The 7,609-nt window shown below is 53.4% G+C and overlaps 1 protein-coding gene across 1 annotated transcript in view; it reads left to right on the top strand.

The window, feature by feature from the left end:
• LOC107122758 overlaps nt 1–7,609 on the top strand; it is an 87,490-nt gene that overhangs the window by 64,732 nt on the left and 15,149 nt on the right. The window lies entirely within an intron of this gene.

Raw genomic sequence — 7,609 nt, 5'->3', positions numbered from 1 at the left:
AGGTGTCGCCCGCTGCGGGAAGCCAACCCACCGAGTTGCCGCGGGTCCCCAGTTTTGCATGCCGCGGGAAGCCAACCCGCCGAGTTGCCGCGGGTCCCCAGTTTTGCATGCCGCGGGGAGCCCTCCTTCCGACGGCGAGGGACAGGGCTTGGTCCACCTGTGAACAGCGTGTGGCTCTGCCGTGTTCACAGTGGCTAAGTTCCGCCTCTTGCCGCCCGCTCTCCCCCCGCCGCCGCCCGGCTGCGTCCAGAAGGATTCTGCGAGAGCCGTCAAGCAGAAGAGGAAGCCAAGGGAGCAGAGGCCGGAGCGGCCGGAGGGCTTGCCTGTCGGGCAGCAGAGAGGGAGGCCACGAGCCACTGCTCCTTCCGCAGAGCCACGCGACGGTCCTTCTGGGTTTCGACTCCCGTGCCTACTGAGCTGATACTCAGTCGCTTTGAACACACTGGCTCAGTTCAGAAGGAACAGGAGGCAGGGCTAGGCCTCCCAGACGGCACAGCTGCCTCACCCCCACCCCCTGAGACACGGGCGTCAGACTAGGGTTGCCAACGTCCGGGTGGGAAAGACACCAAGCAAGCCGACACGGTGATGCGAATGACCAGGACCTTTAGTAAATCTTTTCCAGGTAAACATCAGCTAGGCCTCTCTCAGGCCCTAGCTGCCATGGGAGTGGGGAGACGCTGGAATGTGAAGCTTCATTTCCGCTGTGTCTTTTCTGTTTCTATTATCTCTCCTTGACCTTCAGTGCTTGGTGTAGTCTCTCTCTTGGGAAAAGTTGCCTGTTACTTTGGTGGGCTTCTTTTGTTGTTGTTCAGTTGCACAGTCGAGTCCGACTCTTCGCGACCCCATGGACAAGATCTCGCCAGGCCCTCCTGTTTTCCGCCGTCCTCTGAAGTTTGCTCAATTTCATGTTCGTTGCATCTATGACACTGTCTAACCATCTCATCCTTTGCTGTCCCCGTCTTCTTTGACCTTCTACCTGGGCTTCTACCTGGCCCCTGATTGGCCCTGAGCCATCAGGGGGTCTCCTCAAATAATGTATGACTGTTTGCATTGCGTGCTTTTAGTTAGTTCTAACACGAGATGGTTACGATGTCTGCGTACTCTCAATGTCTCAATAAACTATACTTCCTCGAATGAAAGCTGTTGGGAACTGATTGCTGCAGGAGATTGACAGTAAACATCATATTATATTATAAATGAAACTTTGCAATATTACAAGGGAAAGTCCATCCATCTCGAGGAAAAGTCCATCCCTCTCAGTGAGCACCCGGATATAAGCTCGTTTCGTCCCCATCTTCCTCAGGAGCAAGCCCAGGGGTCGTTTCGTAGAAAAAGAGGTGCAGGAGCTCATTAGCCTAACTTATTAGCATAACTTATTTGCATATGCCACACCCCCTGACATCACCGGAAGTGTGTCAGAAGGCAACACCCACCGCTCAGGCTCCACTGGATTGTTTGGAATCCTAGCTATTGGGGGAGGGGGACGTGCAGTTCTGTCCTCGCAGAGGAGGGAGAGCTTGTACCTGAATAAAACTTGGCCTTAAAGGTGCCACTGGACTGTTTTGGATTGCTAGCTATGGGGGGGGGAACGTACAGCTCTGTCCTTGCAGAGGAGGGAGAGCTTGTACCTGAATAAAACTTGGTCTTAAAGGTGCCACTGGACTGTTTTGGATTTGGGGGGTGGGGGGACGTTTTTTTGGGGGGTGGGACGTGCAGATCTGTCCTCACAGAGGAGGGAGAGTTTGTACCTGAATAAAACTTGGTCTTAAAGGAGCCACTGGACTGTTTTGGGCCCGGGGTCGGGGGGGAGGGGCTCTGCAACTTATCTGGATGTTTCTTGCTCTGACTGAGGGCTGCTGGGAGCAGGGGGCGGGGCTTGATGCGTGTGCCCACCCCCTGGGCTCTTTACTGCCGGAGCTCCGCTCCTGTGCGCTCCTGCAGGAAATGACCCCTGAGTAACCCTATTATGTCAAAAGGTGTCCGCCTCTTGATACAGCTCAGTTCCGTCAGGAACAAACCAGTGCTTAACTTCTTCTTTACTTTCTTCAAATGATCCCGGGGGGGAAACCCATGGTTATTTAAAATGGAAAGCAACATGAAGCTGAATGGAATGTTGTTTTTTATAATTTTTAAAAACTTTTAATATAATTTTTGACCTACTTCTGGGTCTAAGAACATAAGAGAAGCCAATGTTGGATCAGGCCAAGGGCCCATCTAGTCCAACACTCTGTCACAAGAGTGGCCACAAATACCAGGTGCCCTCAGGAGGCCCAGCAGTGGGGCCAGGACACTAGAAGCCCTCCCACTGTTAACCCCCCCCCAGCACCAAGCACCACATTCCAAATGGATCAGCTTTCTTCCTGTCAGCTTTCTTGTTCCTATCTATACCTTGTGGCTAATAGCCACTGATGGACCTCTGCTCCATATGTTTATCCAATTCCCTCTTGAGGCCGTCCATGCTTGTAGCCGCCACCACCTCCTGTGGCAGTGAATCCCATGTGCTGATCACTCTTTGGGTGAAGAAGGACTTCCTCTTATCCGTTCTAACCCGACCGCTCAGCAATTTCATGGAGTGCCCACGAGTTCTTGTATGGTGAGGAAGGGAGAAAAGTACCTCTTTCTCTACCTGCTCTATCCCATGCACAATCTTATAAACCTTGATCATGTCACCCCTTGGCCGTCATTTCTCCAAGCTAAAGAGCCCCGAGTGCTTTAACCTTTCCTCATAGGGAAAGTGTTCCAACCCTTTTTATCGTTCTCGTCGCCCTTTTCTGCACTTTTTCCAATGCTACAATATCCTTTCTGAGGTGTGGTGACCAGAACTGTGCACAGGACTCCAAATGAGGTCACACCATCCATTTATACAGGGGCACCGTCTAGGGGCTGGATGATGACGTATGTGTGAGACGTGTGGTGTTGTTTGTCTTACCTATAACTGAGGGTTTCTTCGCGATCTGTCTCAGCTCTGACACAGAGCCTGTTTCCTAAAGTAAGCCTCTCTCAATAAACGACCACTGCTCAAGCGTGTTGTGGTCAATGTTCCCTCTAAGCTGAGTTAGTGTGAGCTAGCTCAGTTTTTTAGCCTCCGGCTCACACATTTTTGTCTCAGCTCAGGAAGGATGGCTCCAGAACACACTAATTTATGCAGTAGCCAAATCCCTCGCTCACAACTTTAATGCCACTGGCTCACAAAGTAGAATTTTTGCTCACAGGACTCTACAGTTTAGAGGGAACATTGGTTGTGGTGAGTGTCTTCACTAAAGGCCCGGACCGCTCTGCAGAAGCAGGCAATGGCAAAGCCACCTCTGTTCGCCTCCTGCCTTGAAAGCCCCTTGAGGGGTTGCTGAAGACGTGTGCTTTGCACATGAAAGTTGATACCCCGAATAAAACTTTGCTGGTCTTAAAGGTGCCGCTGGACTCGGACATTTCCCCCCCTGTTGCTTCAGAGCAACACGCCTCCTCGCCTGAATCCATTTCCACAGTCTCCGTCAAGCTCTCCGCTGACGCCACATTTCAAAGGAATCAACTTTCTTCCTGTCCGCGTCCTTCACTGCCCAGTTTGCACACCCATACATAGTAACGGGGAATACCATGGCTTGAATTAACTTGATCTCGGTCGCTGACGACACATCCTGTTTGGTGTAGTTTGGCGTAGTGGTGAGTTTGGTGGGAGAACCGGGTTGGATTCCCCACTCTTCCTCTTGCAGCTGCTGGTGTGACCTTGGGTCAGTCACAAGTTATTTCAGAGCTGTTCTCTCAGGAGCCGTTCTTGAGAAAGCTCTCTTGAGAGCTCTCTCAGCCCCACCTACCTCACAGGGTGTCTGTTGCGGGGAGGGGAAGGGGAAGGAGATTGTAAGCCACTCTGAGTGAAGGGCGGGGTATAAATCCAATATCTTCTCCTTTGGTGAAGAAGCCAGTTTGGTGTAGTGGTAAGAAGCGTGGACTCTAATCTGGAACATAAGAGACGCCAATGTTCGATCAGGCCAATGGCCCATCCCGTCCAACACTCTGTGTCACACAGTGGCCAGAAATACCAGGTGCCCTCAGGAGGTCCAGCAGTAGGGCCAGGACACTAGAAGCCCTTCCACTGTTGCCCCCCCCAAGCACCAAGAAGACAGAGCATCACTTGCCCCAGAGCCCCTATCTATACCTTGTGGCTAATAGCCACTGATGGCCCTCTGCTCCATATGCTTATCTAATTCCCTTTTTGAAGAACCGGGTTTGATTCCCCACTCCTCTACATGCAGCTGCTGGTGTGGCCTTGGGTCAGTCACAAGTTATTTCGGAGCTGTGTTCTCAAGAGCGGTCCTCGAAAGAGCTCTCTCAGCCCCACCTACCTCACAGTTTGTCTGTTGTGGGGAGGGGAAGGGACAGGAGTTTGTAAGCCGCTCTGAGACTCCTTCGGGTAGTGAAGGGCGGGGTATAAATCCAATCTCATCCTCCTCGTCCTCCTCGTCCTCTTCTTCTTCTTCTCTTTCTGACACTTACGAATCTTTTCTCGCTCCTTCCTGGCTGTCTCTCCCCAGCCTCAATATCCTTCTGATTTGTTGGTTGCAGGCTCCCTTTCGGTTGATGATGGAGCCTGCAACCAACAAAAACCTCGAACCACTTCCGTTTCTTAGGAGTCAGGATGTGTGGGTTCTGCCTGCGTGTTTGTGTGTGTGGGGGGGGAGAACATAACTCTTGTGATCATGCTGGAGGAGGGAGGGCACAGACGGAAAACGGTGGGGCCTAAGACACACCAGAGAATCCCGTCAATTTCAGCTTTCCTTGAAGGAACAGGTGTGTGAATCTGCAGCTCCCAACAACCGGCCCCCACGGAATGCACGCCACTGAAAAGCACAGCAACAAAGGAGTTAAAGAAGAGGAAGAAGGGCTGGATTCAGGCCCTGCCCTTCACTAGGAGTCTCGGAGAGGCTTACAATCTCCTTTCCCTTCCCCTCCCCGCATCAGACACTCTGTGAGGTCGGTGGGGCTGAGGGAGCTCTGAGAGAACTGTCCTTGAGAGAACAGCTCTGAGACAACTTGTGACTGACCCAAGGTCACCCAACCTGGCTGCATGTGGAGGAGGAGTGGGGAATCAAACCCGGTTCCCCAGATTAGAGTCTGCCGCTCTTAACCACTAAACCGAACTGGCTCTCAACTGCCGGCAGTCCCAAGAGGAGGGCCGTGGTGTGGCCATTTCCTCACGGTGCACATGCAATGGTGTCTTAGCAGAAGAGAGGAGCAGATCTTGCCGGGTACCAGGCTGTGGAAATCTTGGCATGCTAAGGGCGCCAGCTTATTGTAACCCTCATGGTGCTCAGAGGTGCCACAGGGGGAGGGCTCCTGGAGTTCTGGCCCCACTGGGGGACCTCCTGATGGCCCCTGGGTTTTGGCCACTGTGTAACACAGAGTGTTGGACTGGGATGGGCCATTGGCCTGATCCAACATGGCTTCCCTTAGGTTCTTATGTCTGGGGCAGTGATGCTCTGTATTCTGGGTGCTTAGGGGGGGCAACAGTGGGAGGGCTTCTGGAGTTCTGGGTTTTGGCCCCTGTGTGCCAGAGGGTGTTGGACTGGGTGGGCCACTGGCCTGATCCAACATGGCTTCTCTTATGTCTGGGGCAGGGATGCTCCGTCTTCTTGGTGCTTGGGGGGCCTCAGTGGGAAGGCGTCTGGATTTGTGGCCCTGCTGGTGGACCTCTTGATGGCCCCTGGGTTTTGGCCACCGTGTGACCCAGAGTGCTGGACTTGGATGGCCCATCAGCCCACGATCCAACATGCCTTCTCGTCTGTTCTCATGTCCTCCCCGTAGTTAGCAGCAGGATGGCATTTGCGAGAGCCAGCATGGTGTAGCGGATCGAGTGGCGGACTACCTTCTTGGTTGACCCGGGTTCGAGTACCCGCTTCTATCACGGAAGCTTGGCGGGGCGACCCCGGGCCTGTCACCGACTCCCCGCCTGACCTACCTCACCATTGGGAGAGAGCGGAAGGGCGGTAGAACCCTGTCCTCAGCTCCTTTGAGTCCCAACCAGTGTTCCCTCTAAACCGAGTTAGTGTGAGCTTGCTCACCATTTTTAAGTCTCTGGTTCACACATTTTTGTCTTCGCTCAGGAAAGGTGGCTCCGGAGCAAACTAATCTATGCAGTAGCCAAATCGCCCAACCAATGTTCCCTTTAAGCTGTGGAGTCCTGTGAGCAAAAATTCTACTTTGTGAGCTGCTGGCATTAAAGTTGTGAGCGATCGATTGGGCTACTGCATGAATTAGCTTGCTCTGGAGCCATCCTTCTTGAGCAAAGACAAAAACGTGTGAGCCAGAGGCTTAAAAACTGTGAGCTAGCTCACACTAACTCAGTTTAGAGGGAACACTGGTCCCAACTGCAGGGAGAGAAGCCAGATGCGACTAAAATCAACGCACGCGTGCAAGACAAAGGCAGATGCCCCCGTTTGCACCTGGTGAAATCCGGAGCCGTGGGGGGGGGCATTCCAAAGAGCAGTGCTTCCCCCCCCCCTGTGCTTTCTCTCACACCCACCTTCCAGGGCAGGAGGCAGGCAAAGGGCTCCAGGGCCCCACCTCTCCCCACACGCGCGCACAGACTCCACACGGGCTGTGCCAGCAAGTCCGGGCTTCGTGGGCAATTAAGGGATTAAGCTGGGAGGATCGGAGCCAGCCATCCCGCCCTGCCGTGAGTCATGCCGGAGCGGTGGCGCCGCCCGAGAGAGAGCTCGCCCTCCCAGGCCCCGTCAGCCCACACCCCTGCCCTGCGGCACAAGATGGCGGAATGCTCATGCCAGGAGAGATCAATCTGTAATAAGGAGGGTGGGGTGGCTCAAGAGAGGCTCTCAAGAGGGCCAAGGTGAACCAGGGCGGAGAGGGAACCTGCCGCTCGCACGGGGTTTCTTGCTGAGTGGCACCCCCACGGCAACAAATACTGAATAGTGATCCTAACCAGATCAAATGCGAAGGAGAAGGAGAAGAAGAAGGAGAAGAAGAAGAAGGAGAAAAAGGAGAAGAGGAAGAAGAAGGAGAGGAGGAGGAGATTGGATTTATACCCCGCCCTTCACTACCCAAAGGAGCCTCAGAGCGGCTCACAAACTCCTTTCCCTTCCCCTCCCCACAACACACACCCTGTGAGGTGGGTGGGGCTGAGAGAGCTCTGACAGAAACTGCTCTTTTTCAAGGACAGCTTCAACAGAACTATGGCCTGAACAAAGCACTACAGGACCATGCATACCTGGTCCTGGTCGTAAGAAGAAGAAGAAGAAGAGATTGGATTTATACCCTGCCCTTCACTACCCAAAGGAGCCTCAGAGCGGCTTACAAACCCCTTTCCCTTCTCCTCCCCACAACAGACACCCTGTGAGCAATGCTCCCTCTAAGCTGTGGAGTCTTGTGAGCAAAAATTCTACTTTGTGAGCTGCTGGCATTAAAGTTGTGAGCGGACAAGTTGGCTACTGTGTGAATTAGTTTGCTCTGGAGCCCCATCCTTCCCGAGCGAAGACAAAAATGGGTGAGCCGGAGGCTAAAAAACTGAGAGCTAGCTCACACTAACCCAGCTTGGAGGGAACAACGGCACAAATCACCTTGCTCTGGAGCCCCATCCTTCCTGAGCAGAGACAAAAACGTG

The sequence above is a fragment of the Gekko japonicus genome, unplaced genomic scaffold (assembly GCF_001447785.1).
Source record: "Gekko japonicus isolate JY-2015 unplaced genomic scaffold, Gekko_japonicus_V1.1 scaffold2862, whole genome shotgun sequence".
NCBI lineage: Eukaryota > Metazoa > Chordata > Lepidosauria > Squamata > Gekkonidae > Gekko > Gekko japonicus.
The sequence above is the reverse complement of the archived record's forward strand: the minus strand, read 5'-3'. Positions and strand labels throughout refer to the sequence as shown.